At 41.0% G+C, this 23046-nt stretch overlaps 1 protein-coding gene across 8 annotated transcripts in view; it reads right to left on the bottom strand.

The window, feature by feature from the left end:
- The window catches only part of LOC111868240 (poly(rC)-binding protein 3), a 114530-nt gene extending 91506 nt beyond the window's left edge, over positions 1-23024 (bottom strand). For 2 of the 8 annotated variants that reach the window (XM_023858712.2, XM_023858702.2), the window contains exon 1: positions 22885-23023. The gene's annotated coding sequence lies outside the window, so the exon portion shown is untranslated. Of the gene's footprint in view, positions 1-22884 lie in introns of all 8 variants that reach the window. The other 6 variants (XM_023858705.2, XM_023858706.2, XM_023858707.2 and 3 more) reach the window with 4 other exon arrangements.
- Between the last annotated feature and the right edge of the window lie 22 nt (positions 23025-23046).

Genomic DNA, 23046 nt, shown 5'->3' with positions numbered 1-23046 from the left:
AATGAATATAAGATTGTGCAGACTGGTGAAATTCATCCAGTATTTTGGATAATGAATATAAGATTGTGCAGACTGGTGAAATTCATTTATTTTGGATAATATATCACCTCCATTTTCAGGGTCTACGAGTAAGATAAGCAAGAAACCAGCATGAAGCAGACAGAAAACAGAACTCTGCTTCAAGCTGGTTTCTTGCTTGGTTCTCTTCGATGCTGAAGATGAAAACATGTTCCTCCAAATCATTGCGCTACATTGCAGACAGAAAACAATTCCCTGGCTTTACATTAATCAGAATCTAATTCATAGTGACACTGTTTCCTTCACGGCACACAGATCTTTATATATCTAAGTTTCAGTATAACATATGATGCATTTAAGACCTACATTCCAAAGGGAGGACCTGAAATCCTGTAAATTCGCCAAATCTCCAGATCAACGTTTTTCACGGTCACAGTGCTGTCTCATATACACTATGTACATGAGAATTAGAAAAGTAAAAACGTTTCTAGGCTTCACCCACCCCCAAGAGGCTTTTTCTTTGTGTGCCTTTTTTTGGGGGGGGGGGGGAATCAGAGTTGGGTGGTAGGCCAGATGTCTCGTGTGTACCATAGTTCTTCGGAACCCCTGTGCCCGACTTTCAACATGGGAAAAATAATAATTATGGCCCTCGGATCGGCTCAGCCTCTAGCAGAAATTAGTACAAGGAATCTTCCTGTGGACAAAGGGCGGCAGGATGACCTCACAGCCATCTGTGAGCCGACTGCCTAAAAACGTGGAAGCCTCGACGTCTCACAACCCTATGGACCTCCACAGCCTACTACAGGAATAACTTCACTTTCTTACCGTAAATTTTGTTCCAAACAGTTCCTCACACAAGATCACTTTTATGACCTACAGAACGCATTCCACTGCACTAAATACTACGAAATAAACTCACTGTTGTGACGGTCTCTATGTTTGTATGGAGAAAGTAAATGACTTAAACAAAAACCAATTTAATTGCAAAACTGAAAATGTTTCCACTTTTTCTACAATGCATTGTCTAGGACAAGGGTCTCCAAACTGCGGCCCGCGATTGAATTGTGCAGAAATGCGCCAATGAGTAGTGGTAAAAAAAATACTTGTGCATAATTTCAAATTCATTAAGATTGTGTTTAAAATATATTGATATTCCATATTATGTTAATATTAATATTATTCACAATTTTACTAACTCTGGACCTTATACTGCGCGGTATTTCTTCGGCCTCGATCGGCAGTGTCAATTCGTGGCAATGTAGGTAGCGCGAGCAGTTCGTTACACAACACTCCTTGCAGTGGTGCAGTGTAATTGTAACAGATCACCTCAATTTAATCAGATTTTAAGAATGCAAAAAGAGCTCCATCATTCACATTGTTTTATTAAAATTTGTGATGAAAATATGAGCATTAGCTGCTACTGTCTGTTGTCATTACTACACGTTAATTTATTCTCACGTACTTTTATTTAGTTCATGAAATTCTGTGCTTTCAATAAAACTCGTATACCGTGAGTTATTAATTTCTCATTTTATCCGGCCAGTTGAAAGTGCTGAATTACCTAACGTGGCTCGCGTTTCGAAAAGTCTGGAGACCCCTGGTCTAGGAGAATCACGCTGGGATTGTCAAACAGATTGACTATTAGCTCTGCGTTTGTATCAACTAGTAATTTTTTGTTAAAGATTACGGTTCTCAAAATAATGGTCTTCTTGAAGTATGATACTATATAACCCAGTAGATGAGTACCGTTACAGATGAACATATTGCCTCTACCTGAAAATGGAAGTGGTATTCTCCTCTGAAACGTTTGTACCCACCCATAAAATACACATAAGGGGGTCATATTATGAACAGGTGCAGGATAGTTCTGTTGTCATGAATTATGTGAGGCGATAGAACTGGTACGCAATAACAGGAAACCACCCCACCGACTACGTTGATGTGTATGCCACACGGTTTGCCTATTTCCCTACAGGGAGCACTTTATAGGATGTACAGCACATCAAATTCATGCATGGCATTAATATCGGATGTGATGTTACATTATATTATAGTCTCCAACAGCAGCATTAAGTTTACATTCTGTAGGCTCATTTGGAGATTACACAGTTGTCTTTCTGAGATTCTGCAACCTAAACGTGGCTCTTCTGAGTCTCCTTAACCATCTCGGATGATGTGAAGTGGCGTGGAAAGAAACCACATCCATCAATATCCAATTTGGGCCTTGGCCTACCTCCATGAAACTTTTTCACTTTAGATCTTAGACATTCGGTAGGACTCCTTGGGCGGGTGATCGGCTCGTCGCAAGGCCTCTACTCAAACACAATATAAACGCATACACACACCAAACATCCATGCCCTATATACGATTCGAACCCACGATCCCGTTTTCCGAGCGACTGGAGACAGTGCATGCCTTAGACCGCTCGGCTACAGTGACCGGCAGTGTATAATAATAATATATAAGAATTCAGTTCGTACCTCACAGGAAACACATCCGAACCCACGATCCCGGGTTCCGAGCGCGCGAAGACAGTACATGCCTTAGACCGATCGGTTACCGTGGCCAGCCATCAATATCTTACAGAGAATTAAACACACAAAACATTCGCGAAACACATTTTGTGTAGTGCTACAAATAAAACTACAAGCAATACAAAGGAACAATGCTATGACGTTGAATGGGGAAGCGGATGTAACATGATTCTATACTGCGGCCGCGATCTGATTATCCCGTTATCAGCGCTCGGAGCTTTTCGCCTCGGAAAAGCATTACACGACAATCAAGCGTCTGCCAGGCGCATTGCAGAGCTCTCCATTTTGCGAGTGGATCGCCTGGCGATTTTTCTGACGCTACGTCATAACATCAACTTTAGGGGCTGAAATCTTTCGCACGCGAAAGAGCGGCTGGGGTTCGTTAAATTGCGTGACACTATAGACACTGGATGGGGTAGCGTCCAAGCCGCATTCAATCCCCGATCACAGCAAATCATACATCCCAAAGAAGAGGTTTCTGCAGGCCCGCATGCAAGCCCACATTTTTTATTCATTAGTATTTTCTTTTCGTTTGCCGGGCAGGAAATGTATTTAACACAATATATAAACAGTTTAAAGCATAAAACTGTTCGCAACCCAAGAATCTCGAGACCTTTCCGACCGTGTATCAAACATACAGACATACGATTCCTCGTAGGGCGAATTACATTTGAAGGTCTGAAAATGTTTCATGTTAATTATCCCAAGCATGCTTATTAAACTGTTAATTAAATGGAGGAACCTAAGTTTACAAAAAATAGATTTACAATCTATTATATCTCCCATACGCCTTCAGGGCCAGTCACGGTAGCCGAGAGGTCTAAGGCATGCAATGTCTTCGCTCGCTATGAAGCCGGGATCGTGGGTTCGAATCCCACACAAAACATGGATGTATTTGATGTATGTATGCGTTTATTCTGTGTTTGTGCTGTCCTGTGTTCAGGTAGAGGCCTTGCGACAAGCTGATCACCCGTCCAAGAAGTCCTACCGCCTGTAAAAAAAAAAGATCACTGAAACTGAGATATCAGCCCTATGCTCCAAAGTGGGAGCGAAGAGGAGGAAAAAGAAACACCTTCATGGCGTAGCGCTTAATTAGTTAAGCACAGGGACAACTTTACCTTTTATCTTTATATAAGGTCCCGAAGAGTACTTCTTACAAGCTATAAAAAAATTTCAGAGAACGATTTTACTGTTCTTCCTACGAACAAATGAGGACACATTATTGCCTTCCAATCAACATAAAAATAACGCTCAGAAAACATCATTACTCTTGTCCATTATTCTCCACACTTCCTAAAGGCAACAGCATTAATTGGCAAACTTAGCGAAAACACTCGATAAATAAAGGCTAAATAGTCCAGCTTCTTGCAACCAAAGGTACACTTTAAAAAATCCTCAATTCATGCATGCTTAAAAAAAATATGACAAAAGCGGTCTTAAGATGCAACGCCATTCATTTCCAACGGCCGGTGAATTGAGGTCGGGACCCTCAACTTAGCTGCAGTCAGGACTGTGCTGTTAGGAAGGACTTAACAGGTCTACTGCTGACAGAAAACACGCACGGCAAAGTAGTGGCATTTTGCTTACACACGCCACGGAAAAATACTTTAACGACATCTCTATTGTACATACTTTTACCATGCTAACAACATTTGCGAAATGTAACAGCACTTTTCGACTGTCGTCAACGGATATCAATTTCAATTTTTACGGATGGACGGGGAATCCTAGCCATAAAATCTCCCATCACAGCATTCAAGTAAAACCCACGATTTACGACATTCACACATCAAACTGAGGATCACTTTTCCATTTTATACAATCCCCTGTGCTTTACATGTGTTCATCTGATTTCAGAGATCAACAAATACATTACACTTCGTAAATTTTCGATTTACCCGTGCATTTAAACATGGTTCTGTAAAACACTGAATTTGCGACACTAACGTCTATACATAAACAGCTTTCTTCTTTACATGAAAGCAGTGTTAACAACCGTCTCATCAGTTCTTATGTTGTATAAGCATTACTATTATTTACTACTCCCGCTTTCTTCCCTATTACTTTCGAGCCCTACTTGTTATCGAAGAGGAACCGTAATAGCGCAGTCAGTATAGCTCGGAGTTCGAGTCCCTGTAAGGTCAAGAATTTTCTCTTCTCCAAGTCGTCCAGCCCGGCTCTGGGGTCCACCCAACGACCCATCCAATGGGTACCAGGGGCTTCCCCCGTGGGTAAAGCGGCTGGGGCGTGAAGCTGACCATTCACCTCCAGCTAATGACGAGGTCAAGAAACCACTCCCCCATCCGCCTTCATGGCGTAGCGCTTAATTAAACACAGGGGCAACTTTACCTTTTACCTTACTTGTTATCGAACGATACGTCGAAGCCCTCTCTCCCTCGAATAACATGCACCACATTATCAGCACTCATAAAATGGAACACGATACAGTGCAATAAAAGATGACTAGCTCTTTCGTTACCTACATCACTTCCGTTCATGCAACATGATAACGGTCGATAATTCGTTGCTATAGAGACCCGAATCTGTGCAATTTCAGAACTTTTATCTCACCGTTACACGCTTTCTTTATAGAGAAATGTGCATTGTAACAGTTTGCTTTATATAATTTGGAGGAGGCTGCTGACGTGTTGGAGAATCATGCAATAGGAATACACCCACCTCTAGAGATTCATAAAACCCGAAAATCGATCACCGAATGAATTACAACGTTCAGCGAAGCCCGAGCTAGTAATTTCCAAGAATCCTGACTCCACTAAATATATGTATGATGTACGCAGTTACTGTAACTAGTGATACGAATAAAGGGAAGCGTACTAGCAACTGCACACGGCTGTACCAGTACGCCCCTGCACAAGGGACCTGGGGCTCGGTCCAGTGAACAGCAAAGAATGGACAGGCAGGCAATATAAATTAAAATCATACTGGCATTGAGCGTCCGTTTGACAAATGAACCGGCCAATAATTCCAGCACCAATAACCCCTCTTTGACAACGAGTGGGCGAGCAGGTGAGTTAGGCCTGATAACGACTAGCCAATCACCAACCGCAGCTTAACGACGCTTCTCCAATGCCATCATTGTTTCTCGGTGAATTTTAAAAAAATCAATGCAACACATGTTCAATTCAGTAACTGTAATGGAAACCTCGTCTTTTAACTGTCTGCCTCACCGTCAATGCTGTTCCTATTTCTTAGTTGGCAGTAACTCTCAAGAAAATCAAGAAATACCCCTATCCAACAAGTATGTCACCATAATTCCCCACCCTCTGAACACTTAAGGGTTTAACCTAAATGCGAAAGACGAGCCGGGATATCGCAGTCGGTATAGCGACTGGCTACCGGCTGCACGACAGAGGGGTCGGAGTTCGAGTCCCAGTGGGGTCAAGAATTTTTCTCCACGTCGTCCAGACTGGCTCTGGGGCACACACGGTTCATTTCTTCACTTACCAATCCCTCTTTCCTACCACTTAGTGACGAACGCACGTACAAACTTGTTAAAGGAAACTTTCATTATAAGGCTTTCTTTATATTCGCGTCAAGTTGCTAATTCACTGAATCCTGAAAGTGACTTTGCATACAAGAAATCTACATTTAATTGTTTTAAACAGACTGTAAACCAATAAAGAAGTGAACGCAAATTAAACTAAGCTCCCTATATCACATGAGTTGTCCGTTTCGAATCTATATTTTAATGGAATGTGTAAGCCTTAAATCGCTTAAGCACTTCGACATCCTGCGCCCAAGTCACATAGCTCCGTTAGATACTGCTAAAGAAAAATTATAACTGGGATACTAATATCGCGACCAGTCGCTAATTCGACAGTTTCATCAGCTATTCAAACTGCAGACGTGAGGAATTGAGCTTCTTCCCTTCTGGTACTACCGCGATACACAACTGTTTTCAAGAATACACAGCTTCTAAGAAAATGGTAGCGATGGATGGTTCTTTATATAGGGAACGACTGAAGTACTACCTTGCATGTCTTATAAAGAATGTTTTCGGACTGGCTAGGCAGTTAAAACGTTAAAGAACGTAACATATGCACTTTTCAAATTTTATTTAACGAGGAACTTAGTTAACTTTTTTTTTCCTTGGCAGTAGAGCCCCAGTGGGCCTAGGCCTACCTCCATGAACTTCTCCGTTCACTTCGGTTTTTCTAGATCTTACACATTCGGTAGGACTCCTTGGGCGGGTGATCAGCTCGTCGCAAGGCCTCTACCTGTACACAAACACAGAAAAACGCACACACACAAACTAAACATCCATGCCCTGAGTGGGATTCGAACCCACGATCCCGGCTTCAGAGCGAGCCTTACACCGCTCGGCTACCGTGACCGGCTAGTTAACTGTTACTCTCCACCAAACGTTAGAGTAATCCAATCAAACAGAACATGAAGAACGGGACTTGGTACGCATGGGGTAAATGAAATAGGCATGGTTTTGGTGGGAAACCCGTAAAAACGCCTATGAATGGAAGGACGATATTAAAATGATGTCCTATCAGGCCTATCATAAACAAACAGTGTAAGAATGTGGACTTTTGCTCTGAATAGGGCCCAGGGGCAAGTTCCTGTGAATACGGTATTGAAGTTCCACAAAAAGATGAGGATTTCTGACCAACTGTGGGGCCATGAACTTCTGAAGGGCCCACTCCATATAGTTATACAGGGTTAGCCTAAAAGAAATACAGTTTATAACTGACTCGTGTTCGTGAAACATACGCGCAGCCCAAAAAGTCGACAACACATGCAAGTTTAGAACTTCTAAGTTCCACAAAGACTGTGTGGATTATCTTGCGTAAACGTTTACGAATGTTTCCTTACCGGTTGCAATTATTGCAGAACCTCACTGAAAACGACAAAATCCTCCATCACTCATTCTGTATGGACATTCAGCAAAGGAATGATGTAATTATTTCTTTAACCGGCTAGTTTTCGGTGACGAATCAACTTTCCACATTAGTGGTACAGACAACAAACACAATGACCGTATATGGGGAACTGAATACCCCAGAGCTGTAGTAGAACGTTAGAGGGATCCTCCTAAAGTGAACGTTTTTTGTGCTGTATCCCGTAAAAAGGTGTACCCATGTAAACTTCAGGGCGTACTTTTTGAACTGTGCAAGTATCTCGGCCATGCTATTAAAACTCTTCTTTCTGTAAAACTTTGAAAGTGTCTATTTCTTTTAGGCTAACTCTGTGTATGTATGTATGTATATAACTCAGTACAGTAGAATTACATTCCCTCCAGAGCATAGCTTTAAACATAAGGCATAAAACTAGTATGGTTTTCTTATCTTCTAGTATTGACCCGTAATACAAACATTGAAAGTTGACAAAAAAAAAAAAGCCGTGAAGAATAAAAAGACAAGTCTACTCAGCCGCAAAATGTCACTTCTTTTTTTTTTTCGTTCTGCAACACCACTTCAAGCATGGATGGCCACTTTATCAACGAGTCGGGTGTGTGTGCCTTCTAATTCATCAAAAAGGGCATGCAAGCAGAAACAATTGCATATAGAGACCAGTATCAAAGCACCAGCGTCAAACTAAATAGTGCTTTGGCTGGGAAAGTAACCATGAAATGTTCCTTCAGTTGGAAAAGAACAAAGATGGAAAGATTTGTATGAAAATGTGGCTGCAGCTCGCATCAATGAAACCATATATAAATACGGCACTCACTTGCCCTCTTCCAACTGCAGTGTGTGAACAGTATTTTTCACATGCATTTTCCTGTCTTGTAGAAAATTAATAAATGTAACGTCAACAGCAAACGCTGTTACCTGTATTGCACCGCTTCCACATTACCTCTACATAAAACCCACGGCGAAATTTGCATTCCGAAAGGGTCTTTCGTTAAAGCAAAAACGCCTTCTAAATCAAAAATTTTCAGCCACTGAAGGCTTACGAAAGAAAACTCTTGTTAAATCGATGTGAAAGTAACCAGATACCTCCTTTACAATTTCACTGTAAATTCCTGTGCATGTTGGATCAAGTGACAACGCTTTTGACTTGAATTCAAGAGGTGCCGGTTCGAATTTCGGTCGCGACATCCGCTATCCGTGGTTTTCCTCAGGTATTCCAGTCAGAAGTCGGAAAAGTACCACAAGCGAGGCCGCGACCGCTCCTTCCAATCACTTGACGCTAGAGTAACTACCAGCGCCGATAAATGATAAAAAAATAAAATGGTTTTCGGGGCTATGGTGTCAGGGTGTAAGCTGGATTCTTCTGGCTCAAGACAGGGCCCAATACTGGTGATGAATCTTTAAGTTTCCATATAAGGCGGGAAATCTGGCTAGCCGGAATAAAATTCTTAATTTATTCTGCATTCATATTTCGAAATTCCACGGTTCATGTGCCACTGTTACATTAACAAGTATAGACCATATTTCCAACACATGACTTCTTTTTCCATTTCCCATGAAAATGAACAAAAATTGCACTTATTTCGAAGATTTATCATGAACCTGCTACCAATAACTGTCATCGCTACATCTTAAACAGTTCATAGAATAAAAATAAGACGTGTTGTTGGGTTGTCTTTAGAAACAAAGTAATTTCACAATAATCGCACGAAACTCACAACAGGGTTTCATATTTGAACCCAACCCATGTCAGGAGTGCTTTGTATCATTTACCAAACTCAAATTTTTGTGAAAATATTGTGTATCACAAGTTAAAAGTGAAGAAGCGTGGGAAAAGCAAGTATAACATTTAGACCAACAGCGTAATCATGAAATTACACCAACGTGGCTCACGCATCAGTATAGCGATGGGCTACTAGCTGGACGGTCCAGGTTCGATTCCCGGCAGGGCAAGAATTTTCTCTCGTTCACAGCGTTCAGACCGGCTGAGGCCCACCCGGCGTCCTATCCAATGAGTACCGGAGGCCGGGAAGTGAAGCTGACCACTCACTTCAATCTAGTGCCACGGTGAAGAACGGTCGAGCTATACCTCCACTCCCCCGTCTTCATGGCAGTGCTTAATTAAGCACAGGAACAACTTTACATTTTACATAAACATACAAAAAGCGTAACCAAAATGTTCCTTTGTGCTTTCAAGTAACGGGACTGTGGAAAATGGCCTGGTAACATTTTCGGTCAATTTTTTACCAAGGCATCTTACAACAAATAAAATTCAAGGAACACTGCTGATTCAAGGTCATGACAATGACCATTCTCTAAGGCACTTTATGCTACACTGAACACGTACAAATGCCCTACATTTTCAAGACAAAAATATTCCAGTCGTATTTTAAACATAGCCTTACAATATAATCCATGCTGGCTGGAATGCTTGCATGACTTCTGGGCAACCCTATCTCTTTCCCCTCCCCCCAAATCAATATAGTCGGCAGCCCGGGCGAAGGCGTACAGCCCCTTGCTTCCCTTGCCTACACCCACCTCACAAGTACTTCGAATGCATTTCATAAAGCCAGGCAAAATGATTACATTTTGGTAGCATGTCACGTGTGCTTTTGAAATGATGCCACGTCTGTCTGCCTGTGATATACCTTGCTCTAGAAATAGAACTGATTCTACAAAGGACACTTTCAATGGATGAGTGACATATCACTTGTATAAATCTTTCCCCATTCGTTACAACTATTGTCCTAGTATTCACATCATATCCATTAGTGGCTGTTGCTACTAAACAGAAAGTCGACATATTGAAAACTCGTTCTGTAGGCTGTCAACCATTCCTATATATCTGACACAGTAAAATCTAGCGCAATGATGTAATCTGAAAACAAAAATACTCTATATCCTTTCTGATAGACGAACAGAACGTGAATCCACGTCTACTTTTTCATGTTTTGTTTGACCAAAAGCAGAACATATAAGATCAACTTCCAACGCATTATTTTCTACGATGAAATGATGGCAATGTGGAGGACGTAAGATTGAAATGGGCAGAGCATAATTTACAAATAACATGAAACTGTGACAAAAACTGACACATTAAATTGGTATTCCAATTGGATAAACACTGAAATAAAAGAAAATACAGAAATACCCCGGAAATAACACCGCTCAAGAACCCGAAGGTTCATTGCCGTGTTCACAAGAGCCCTCCACTGATCCCCATCCTGAGCCACATCAATCCAATCCATACCATCCTATCCCTCTAAGATCCATTTTAATATTGTCCACCCACCTATGCCTTGGTTTCCCCAGTGGTCTCTTCCTTCTGGCTTTCCCACCAATATCCTAAACGCATTCCTCGTCTCCCCCATTCGTGCTACATGCCATGCCCATCTCATCCTCCTTGACTTGATCATTCTAATTACACTTGGAGAAGCGTACAAGTTATGAAGCTCCTTATGCAGTTTTCTACAGCCTCCTGTCCGAGGCTTCTTGAGAACTTTCGTAACAAGGTTATTTTTACGGTGAGTTGTTAGCCCCACGTCTAACCCCCAAGCTGGAAGATCACCCCTTATCGGCTGTCCGCGACTGCTTATTCAATATATTCGCAGATTCCCTCCAAAACTAAAGTGCGTCTCCTACATCCGCAACCTGAGGACGCGCCATGCCGTGTTGACAAGGGACCCTCATCACCAAACAAAAACAGTCACTCCCATTTTAGTCAAGTTAGCAATCCTGAAAAATGCCTATTCAGTTCACTGAATCAGGCTGTCGGTCCGTATGCATGGAACCCAGGAACAGCATGAGCGGATTTTCAAGAAACATGGACACCAGTATTTTTTGATTCTCATTTAAATCTGAAGTTTCACAACTCTCCATGGAAATCTGCATGTGTTTCTGCATCCAGACAATTACTCATTAAAGAGGCCATATTTTCCAACAAGAGCCTAGAAAAAAATAAAACATTTCATTTACAGTATACTTTCATTCCAAGACGTGGTTTTCACGATACCCAGAGAATGGCCGAGTAAAATCAATGGTGAAATGAAAACATTAATACAGACATCCTCTTTGTTTTAGGCCTATTCTAGAGAAAACTGTGCCAAATTACGGAATTACAAACAAAACTTAGAATGGAATTATTCAGAAGAAACCGTGATGTTCAGAGATTTAATACAAGTATAACGAAGGGTGATGTGAGTCATACATATTTTCTTTCCCCTTGGCACTACAGCCCCAGTGGGTCTAGGCCTACCTCCACGAACTTCTCCCTTCACTTCGGTTTTTCTAGATCTTACACATTCAGTAGGGCACCCTGGAGGGTGCGGTGATCAGCTCGTCGCAAGGCCTCTCTACCTGTACACAAACACAGAAAAACACACACAAACTAAACATCCATGCCTTGTGTGGGATTCGAACCCACGATCCCGGCTTCCGAGCGAGCAAAGACAGTACATGCCTTAAACCGCTCGGCTACCGTGACCGGCTGTGTATAAGAACAAAATATATATGAATTCAGTTCGTACCTCACACGAAACAGAGCCGAACCCACGATCCCGGCTTCCGAGCGAGCGAGGACGGTGCATGCCTTAGACCGCTCGGCTACCGTGACCGGCCATACATATTTAGACTAAAACATTATTGCTATTCCAAAACCACTTATGGGAATTCCATCACCAATTACAGAAATGTCAGGAAAAAGTACATCTGTAATTGATTCTTCACATTGCATTAACAAAGCAACTGTAAAGTCAGGAAGTAATGATGTTGACCATATCAGTTAAATATATGCTTTCTGCAAAGACCGTCATACAGTTCTCACCAGTGTTTATTTCCTAGTGGCGCCTATGTGGTCCGCATATTGAGGTTTACATACCCATGTTAAGGGATACGCTGAAAATGTTCTCCATCAGCTCAGATATATGCCGATCATAGTGTAGTTCTTCGGGTGTACAGGACATTTAAGCTCAATTCTTCATTGTGTGGACTGGTCTGGCTTACTCAAAATGTTCTCGCAAGAGATCACACATACTATTTTTGGCATAATGTGTCCACAATCCTTGCCTCATAACCTCTTCATCAAGCACGGTTCAAGGGTTCCAATAAATACTTGGTGGTACGTACAACTCACTCACGGAGCTGAGCCCTTCTTGAGAAGTCGCCTACCGTGCATCTACTCAAGAACTTCCCAGCATTTTAAAACACGAAGGTTCATTACCGTGTTCACAAGAGACTTCCACTGGTCCACATGCTGAGCCAGATCAACCCAATCCATACCATCCCATTCTACCTCCCTAATATAAATTTTAATGTTGTCCACCCACCTATGCTTTGGGCTTCCTAGTGGTCTCTTTCCTTCCGGCTTTCCCACCAATATCCTGTATGCATTCCTCTCATCTACTCTATTCGTGCTACATGCCTTGCCCATCTCATCCTTGACTTCAACATTCTAATTATATTTGAAGTAGTGTACAAGTTATGAAGCTCATTATGCAATTTTCTCCAACCCCCTTTCCTCTCATCTCTCTCTGATCCAAATATTCTCAACACCCTGTTTTCAAACACCCTCAGTCTATATTCCTCCCTTAATGTGAGAGACCAAGTTTCACACCCATACAGGATCACAGGCAAAATTAATTTTGTATATTCTAATTTTTGTTCCTGGACAACAGACGAGAAGACAACTGCAGAACCATATTGTAATGTCCTCCTCTGGCTGTCAGTTGCCTAAAACGAGCTGCAGCATCTGCCCAATATATCAATCAGAATTGCGTGTTCCTGCACTGAGCGCTGAGTCAACCTCCTCCCAATCAGGATGCACCAACCATTACATAATGGAATGAAAGTGTTTATAAAATAAGGATTTTGTGTTCCGATATTCACTGAAACATCAAATCTCACTTGAAGAAATGTCAACTAGGGATCAAGTTTGCCACCAGACTGAAAGAATGTCTGGTAGCTGGTGGCTAGCCTAGAGGACATAACAACTGTGACTTTCCAATGTTGTAGTTTCATTATTATTAAGATGGTTCTCACAGTTCCTTCCGCTCCTTAAGCAACTGCCAAGGCAAATTTTCAACCCAAGCTCCAGTTTTCTTTTTTTCAATTCTTCTTCTGCCAACACTCAAAGCTTGCCTTTTTGTTTCTGGTCTATTAACGTGCAAGATTACAAGATTATGGCCAGTATGCCTGTAGGAAACTGACTACAGGAAATTTCCTTTTGCATTTTTCCTCTTTTTGTGGAGTCATACTTTACATAAAATCCAAACAGAAACACCCAGTGCTCTAAATACAATCTTTCCCATGTCCTACATAACAAGAATCCTACCTGAGAGTCACATGTGAACATTTGAGTATGCATCTCTTTATCACTGTTGCTGACTCATCAGTGGACAATGGATGCTGTTGTGCACAGCAGAATAGCCCTATTTCAGCTCAGCCCTCAAATAATCTCATTAAACAGAAATTCTCAACTTTGTTGACAAGTTCATGGCACTGCGCTTCACGGCGACCAGTGCACTACTGCCAGCTGCAAGGGGATGCGAATTTTGCCAATGAATCAGTGTATGATGGCCAATAACGTTTGGAAGGAAAGGAAGATTTTAACTGTGTGGACTGCTTGAAGGCATTGTATGTCACATTGAACAGTGCAGTTCATGCATAGGAATCTGTTTATTATTTATCAGCAGTAGACGGTGCTTATAAGTTCCATTAGCCATTTGTTTTCTTACAATTAGTGAGCAGACTGTTACCTCATAGTGCAGTGTGCTTTATGAGCAACGTGTACATGACATCTATGGGATATATGGACCTGCTAGAAAGTGTCACCAAAAATTTTGACATAAATATCTGTGATGAAAGAGTTCCCAGCAAGTAATTCACAATTTGGTGAATAAACTTGTATCAATGGGGCTCTTGGAAACAAAAAAGTACATACGCGGCCAGTGCTTACCAAGAAGTTAGATTACACACCTGGCCAGACTTGAACATACACCTAGAAAATCACTGAAACATCTTGTTCAAGAGACTGGAGTGGTGAAGTCTAGTGCAAGAAGAGCAACACAAATGCTAAAGCTTAGACCCTATAAAACAATAGTTATCCACACTTTGCAGCTGTGCAATCCAGCTAGCTGGGTTCATTTTTGTAGGTGGTTTCCAAAAGGTCATCAATCCACAATTGTCATTCTTTTCTGGTGAAGTGTGGTTTCCACTTGCAGGGATACATAAATAAGCAAAATACTTCATTCCGAATATTATCGGCAAACAGGCACATTAAGTCATCGGCAAAATGTGTAGGTGCTTCGCAGCTGGCGGTGCACCAGTCGCTGCAAGGCACAGCACTGTGAACTGGCCAACAACAGTAAGAATTTCCCTGGAGCCCTTTACTTCCTTCAATATGTCATACTTATCTGTTATGCAGGAAAAACATCTCTATTAATAAAAACCTATGTAAGTGTGAGGTTTTTCAGCATTCACAAAAGAAAACATTCCAATATTCTTAAAGTCCATAATTTTTGCTTAAAATGTTGAATCTGGTAAGTGCATCACAAGTTGAATGTGAAGTTCACTGTACATAACACAATGATAATTTCAGGTGCCATGGCAACATAATGCCCTTGGTTAGTTAATGATCTGCAGAACACCATGGATTCTAAAAAGTTCTTACAATCATGCCCAACACTCAGAATTACTGGGCTTATGAACTTTGTCCATAGGCCGGTATTCTAGAAACTAGAGAACACGTTTTGGAAACTGGATGTTTCCGTCCTCAAGTGAGGGGGAGCGAAGACACTGGACGGAGGTTAGCTCTTTCTAAGGGGCCCACCTGACTAGGCCTCTTCCCTTTCACCTGATGACGGTAACAGATCCAGTTTCTGAAACGTTGCCTTTTCTAGCTTCTAGAATACCAGACAATGGACGAAGTCCAAGAACCCAATAATTCTGACCTTGCCATAAGGTTTTTTCAGACTGCTCTTATTATGCATCTTAATAAATGCCAGTCACAGGAGTTTGGCATTTCAACGAATCTTATTCTGTAACAGACGTGAACATTCATAATGCTCAAAGTGCAAAGACTATCTACATAGAAATGCATACAATAGTTAATGCTCAAATAGCATCACTTTTAGATCTTTATGAGACCGCCATATATTAAGGGGGTGGAACATCTATCAATTACAGCTCCATACTGTAAAACCCAACATGTATCACATTCACAACAGTGCAGCAAGATATATATTTACAGCATTGCCTGACATCATTCATTGTGCATAGTTCAGCCTAAATCATCAGACCTGAAAAATCTACATCATCCTGCACAGCAATACACAATTTCCTGCATTCAAATTAATGAGCATTGCGGTCCTGACTAAATTATAAGGACTGGTGCTGTTTTTTTGTATCTGCAGCCTCTTGCATTAACACGCAGTATGCTGCCAACACACAATACCAATTCTGATGTTTTCAACGGCCTTTATGCAAGATAACAAAGAGGAAAACAATGTTTTCATACAGACAGTAGTACACAGACAATATTTCTACTCAAGTCTGGAGTTCACTTTTTGCTGGCCTCAAGTCTTAGGGTTTCCAACATTATGCACATTAACCACTTCCTCACAGAATTTCTTTCAATTACAATTTTATAAAATTGTGGGAACTCATGGAACTGACTGAATGCAGCTTACAGAAAACCCAATCACTTATTGGGAAACATCTATCAGTTCAAAAATAATCTTCGCACATTTCTAATGTGTGTTATTTATATACCATCCATTACATTTCTGAGAATCTATTCACAGTTCAACTATAAAAATGTCTCCCATCACATTAAAGAACGTATCAGACACAATTCAGTACAATCATATGAAAGCTTCCCATGAATCGCAAAGCCACTCAGGCAGAAAAGACACACTTCCCAGTTATGTGGGTGCATGGAGATTCAGACTTCCAGCAGAACTAAAAACCCAAGAGCAAATACACATTACAATTTATCTTCATATTTTGCCCTAATAAATCACTGAATGGTTACTGTGAAACCCACTCTGCCCACTTTCAAGCCCCATGTTGGTACTGCTGCCATACTTGTGATATGCAGTAATTCACCCACCATGGTATTTCCAGTGTCAAAATGCCATGTGATTAGAACAAGTGCTCAAGTATGGCATCCATGCAAAAGGAAATGATTCCAATGTTAACGTCAACATGTTCCAGTTCCCCTGTGAATAAATTTAAGACACAAATGCCAATATCAAAATACCAAGAGCTCACTGAAGAGAAACTGTGCGACACTAGTGCTGGCCTTGAATAATATGGACACCTTGCATAGGAAACCAGGTTTCAAGTTTCCTGTTTCTAAATAGGAACTTCAGCATGAACTTTTACAAAGGTGATGTGCAGGAAGTGGGAGCATTCCCAACATCTGCAGTGATCTAGACGTGTTCTGTGATTGAGATTAGCTCTTTCTAAGGGGCACAACTGAGTGTCTTCCTTCTCACCTGAAGACGGAAACAGATCCAGTTTCCAAAATGTCGTGTCTTCTATTACCTAGAATTCCAGATGCCAGAGAAAGTCCAAAAACCCAGTAATTGTGTCACCCACCGTCAGAACCCTTTAGAATCTAAACACGTTCTGTTTGTTCCGACAGTGCTGACCTTCTTGGCCAGGCTGATGGTGGGGATAGAATCCAAGTTGTCTGCCTAGGCAGCTCTGCAATTTGCAGCATGCTCTGTGATGATCATGCTGTACATGAGAACTGCCAAAGCAGTTAGTTCACCAACCACCTATTAAGGCTGGGGCCACACGAGCATACAAAGTATGTCCTTTGCAACGAACATACTTTATGACGGACGTTCCTGAGGACACCACACAGTTGCAGAATGCAGTGCGTAGTTTACTGTCTGCAATGGGGCAACAAGAAAGCGTAGCATTCGCCTCTTGTTTATTTCTAGAATGGACATCACAACGTTCGTTACAATGGACGCATTTTGTGTGCTCGTGTGGCCCCAGCCTAAGATCTACTAAATGCTGACAATCTGTCCCAGTAACATCCCAAACATCTTCCTACATTGCATGCCACTTTACCCTACCACAGGAACTCATAAACCGTGTAGACAATATCGAGTTAGAGGCACTGCTGACATTATATATTGATTTACAGAAGTCGCAGCATGTGACACTGAACTGATACTCCTGAAACTTTTATCTGTGCTAATAATGCTACCTTTAACCTTTTTAAGTTTAGTCAGTGTTAGAACAGAGAAAAATGCTATGATCTATTAACTTTTTACCTTTAATTCAGTTACATTTACGCAAATTTGATATTACCTTTCATGTAGTAGTCCAGTTCATGCAACAGACAGTATTTTGTACCAATCCAAAATTGTAAATAACTTTTCACAATACCATCTGTAAGTAAAAGTAAAGCTATCCCTGTACCTGGCCGTGAAGGCCCATTGGGTTGTGAGATGTTGAGGCTCCCACATTATCTAGACAATTGGCTTAAAGATGGTGGTAAGGTTGTCAGCCTCGCACGTCTGCCGCGCTTTACTCCCCAGGGAGATTATTCAATAAATTCCTGGTATTCATTTCTGTTAGAGGCTGAGTCGACCCCAGGGCCATAGTGTGGCTGGAAGGATTAGGTCAACTGAAAAAATCCAATGGCCTCATTGGGACTTGAACCCGCGACCTGTAAGACACTAGACAATTATGGATATATTTGCCATTTTCTGAACATGAGACGTTAAATCTCTTACAGCATTACCAATTACATATTGCATATATGTAAATTCATTTTCATGAGCACTATAGATACAGGTAAAACTAGTCCATGCCCAATAACTATGATATTAAGACCAACACAATAATCTCATTGCAGTACTCAATATGGAAACACACATCATACACAGTACAGTATGTTAGATTCCTACCAATAAATCATTAGACAATGAAGTCAGAAAGAGCCTAACCACCAGCCCGAACTTCAGCCTAGCACTGTGCACGGTTCTACATCTTAACTCAGAAAGATTCAAAGCAGCACAAATAATGTTGATAACATGGACGAAGCACTTCAGAGCTATTCTATACCTAGTTCTAGAATCTAGCTGCACATAATCAAGACTTCCTGCAACACTCTCCATTAAAACGTTTACAAAAATTACAGCCAGAATAGTACTTGAGGTAAAGTTGTCCCTGCGCTTAAATATCACCCCATGAAGACATCCAGTGTGTGGAGGCAGACATGTATACCGCGTTATCCTGGCTCAAGTATTCAAGCAATCCAAAGTGTATTATGTAAATACACTGAATGTCTTCCAGATATCCTAACAAAGGCATTTTCCTTGAAACTCCATGTGATACTTACATTCCAGGCACTCTTCCAACAGGTCCCTTTATTATATAAGACAAAATACCTGAAATTTGTAATTTTTTCTTCATTACAATTCACAGAAGCTGATGGAGGTATTTGGTCCCATTTCATTTACCTTTGTTGTATAAACTGCATGTAAATCAGTCCTGATGACTACATAACTGTATAAGCAGAAAACAAATCCTGCCTCCAGCAGCCCATGCCCTCTAGCTCACAATAAGTACTCACCTTCATACACCACCTTTGCTGTGAAATGTAAATTTTATTGCACAGAATTACTGGGTTTTCGGACTTCTTCCATCGTCCGGAATTCTAGGTAATAGAGGACACGACGTTTTGGAAACTGGATCTATTCCATCTTCAAGTGAGAAAGGAAGACACCTACTCAGTTGGGTCCCTTAGAAAGAGCTAATCACAATCACTGGATTGATATTAGCTCCTTCTAAATGGCTCAAGTGAGTAGGTGTCTTCTTTCTCACTTGAAGCTGGACACAGATCCAGTTTCCGAAACATCGTGTCCTCTATTACCTAGAATTAGTATGGAAAAAGTCCAAAAACCCAGTAATTCTGTGTCATCCACCATCGCCAGAACACTTTAGAATCTACTTGTAAATTTTATTGTTTTGTCATGATGTGGATGTTGCATCAAAAGCCTTAAATGACTTAAACCAATAATGCATCTTCATGGATCAATATAAAATATTTTACTTCTTTCAACCCAGTCCATGGTAAATTTAAACACCATCCACTGAAAGGGTGGGTAAATTTAACAGCAATGATCTATATTTTGGGATTAAGAACAGTCTAAAATGTTTGGGGGTCCTCAACATAGTCTCCTTCGATTGCAGTAGCCGTAAAATGAATCACAAAAAAAAAATGCCGGGAGAATCAAAATGAAACATCCTACGACTGCAAATTTTATAAACAGTGCTCTCTGCCCCTACAATACAAATTGTTTCTGTTAACTCCTGCTACTGCAGCTGACCTGGCTCATTCAGTCACGTTACTCATGTTCCAACACAAGGACGAGTTATGCTGGCAGGCCCATATAAATTTCAGATGTTATGACACCCATCAAGGGCAAGGAAATTAATTCTTCCTCCTTTCTTTAATCAATTTCAGTTTTCTTCCTTTCATCCATTTTATATCCTTACTTCATTCCATCATTTCTTCCTTATTGCTTTCCTATCCCTTTTATCTGTCCACCATACCATGTTCTCCCTTTCTTTCTCTACCTGCTTCACATTACATAAATTCCCTTCTCCCCACTCTTACATGCCTTTATCTCCTTGCCTTCTCTATGCACATCCCATCATCATTACTCTGTCGACATCCTGGCAATGGCAGAATATCTACATTTCCCTCATATTGCAACAACAGTGTGTTGGGGGTTCCCAAAGCTTGACAAGAACTGGCTACTATTTAAATGCAGGCCTTTCATTTAAACTTCAGTTAGCAGAATAAGCAATTCCTCAATTCTGTCTCTTGAATGTATGAGGGTTAGGCCTTCTCAGCCCTTGCACTGTGACCTACAGTGGTATATTGTGCTTAATTGTCTCTTAGTCTGGCTTCCAGATTTTGGAGGTGATTCCTAAATGTATAGGAAATTTGTGCAGGCCTGCATATTGGAATAAGCGTTCCTCTATGGTCTAGTGGTCAACGTTCCTGCCTACAGATCCAGAGGTCCGGGTTCGATTCCCAGCGCTGCCAGATTTTTTCTGAGTAATAGTGGGTCTGGAAAAGTGTCCACTCAGCCTCATGATGATAACTGAGGACCTACAGCGGCTCCAGTCTAGAAAACCGGAATTAACATCCATGGGGATTTGTTGCGCTGAACACATGACACCCTCTAACCACAAAAGCTGGCACTAAACTTCGCCAACACGCAGCCGTCACTCGGTCGGTATAGTTCGCTTGCAGACTAAAATCACGGAGTCTGTTTCTGTTCATGATATGTTAAAAAAGTGACTCCACAAAGGAAACAGAAGAGTCTGGTTTAAATTTCAGGATTTTGGTTCCATGCTCAAGACTTATTCACAGAACTATAATGTACAGAGGAGTGTTACTGCTGCAGGAAGACAATGGATGAAATCAGTTTTCAAATTTCAAACATACCTTTTGACCTCTACATCGTTTATATCTGCAAAACCACACCGCAAAAATTTACAGAGCCCTCACACAACAGGGCTGAAGGCAAATACCAAGACAGCCTCTCTTCCCACACACTTCAGCACTTGAATATAAACTTTGCGGTGTCAAGAATGCGCATAGAACAGAGAACATTTCCAACATCAATTCCACTCTTGATTTTGTGGTTTTGAAAGATTCTGTGGATTATGAGTTATGTCCACATCTCAACAGACACTACTTCAAGAAGCGTTTCCAAATTGTACACCCCAATGGTTCACTGTATTTATTAGTATTCCATCCAATGTAGTGTGTTGGTAGTATCCTAACTTGATAACAAATTCAATAAAACTGAAAGTACAGGTGGGGGAGCCCTGGCCACTGCTTACAAAATCAACATGTCTGCATATAACCGACCTGCCACATACACATACTGAAAACCATGGATTACAGGAAGTACTATTGGGTTCAGGATGATTCACCACTTTAATCATCAGAAAACACATGATCAGTTCACTGCCAGCCAGGCTTTACTGGAATTTTGGAAATGTAAAATCGGTATACTTATGCAAGCTGGGTAAAACTTCACAAATCAGGTCTGGACCGGATAATTACATAACATGCCATGTTCGGTTGGGGACGCCATTCATGTGATATTTTGGTGGTGGTGGTGGTGGTGTGGTGGCTATCCGTAAGAGGGCATGGGGGTGGTTGGAACCAGGAACTTGCTTCATGCAACATGAATTCCAAAACAGTAAGTCACTTTTGCATTCCAATATGGAATATACTTCTTAAGTACAACATCTGTACACAAAGAATTTAAAAGCTTGAATTTCATTCCAACAGAATTCCACATTGTTTCTCTGTTGCAATTATATCTATACCTGAAAACTGCATTCAGACATGATACACATACAAATTATTAAACTGTACATACTTTTTGAAAATAGGTCACTGCATCATCTGCCAGTAAATTTAATTGGTATATTTACTGCACAGGTCTGAAGTAACAAAGTGAAGTGACCCTAATTCCAAGACAACATATCACAACTACAAAGCCACTGAACCAACCTGGATCAGCAAAGACAAGTTGGGTGGTACAGGCAACTAGGAACAAACAATGATAGGTAAAGCATAACCACAAAGTCATTGCACTGCCCCACTTGTACCGGACTGTGCATATCCAAAACAAGGCATTCAGAAATATGCAAAAATTTCGTTTAAACTTAGGCAATAATAATCTGCACAAGCAGCTAGTCATACAAATAACCAACAACATGTGCACACTATTATACCAACACTGAACAAATGATGGGTGAAAATATTACAAGTATTTTGCTACAGGAAATCAAATTTTACAACCTCCATGGTCTGACGGCTAAAATGCTATGGAACAAACATGAGACGTTTCTAAAATACAATTACAACTTCTCGGTAGCAGTTGCTCATTACAAACCATGTGCCTCTTATGTGCGGGGGGGGGGAAGGCGGTTCTTACAGAACGCGTGGGTGGATGTCGCACATACATATGCACAAGAATTTTGCGTATAAATGGGCAACTGGCATGTTAACACATGCTTTGTCTCTAATATTACACAAACACGCCATTTCCATCTAATTAATAACTGCCTGCACTTACTGGTATTAATTAATCCGGCAACTGCTCCATTACCTTATTACGTGAAACACGTGCAACCATAAAGTCCAATACATAGCCTTCACTGTTAACTGTACGAATTTCTAAATTTAGCCGCGTTTTATATCACAAATCACAGTTTACAATATGCAATCAAGTATTGGCTCCATCCTTCTGCGGTTAAAAAATAAAAATTTCAAACAAGATTTGTACACGAATAATTATGGCGACTACCTAGATGCTTAGTCGTTGCAAATGACTTTGTACAGGGACTTTTATGTTAAATTCACATAAACGGTTTAAGGAATAGTTATAAAACATACCTTTATACACTCAGGATATAAAACTGGCAGGTCCAGGAATACCGGGATTGTTTCTGGGGTGTTCAGGTCACAAATGAAGGATCACAATGGAGTTGCGTCAGGCTTGCAGCGATGTTCCAAGGACAAAGTGATGAAAATGGCGCAGGGGACGCTACCAGAAAG

The sequence above is a fragment of the Cryptotermes secundus genome, unplaced genomic scaffold (genome assembly GCF_002891405.2).
Source record: "Cryptotermes secundus unplaced genomic scaffold, Csec_1.0 scaffold364, whole genome shotgun sequence".
NCBI lineage: Eukaryota > Metazoa > Arthropoda > Insecta > Blattodea > Kalotermitidae > Cryptotermes > Cryptotermes secundus.
This window is presented reverse-complemented; position numbering and strand designations above follow the sequence as displayed.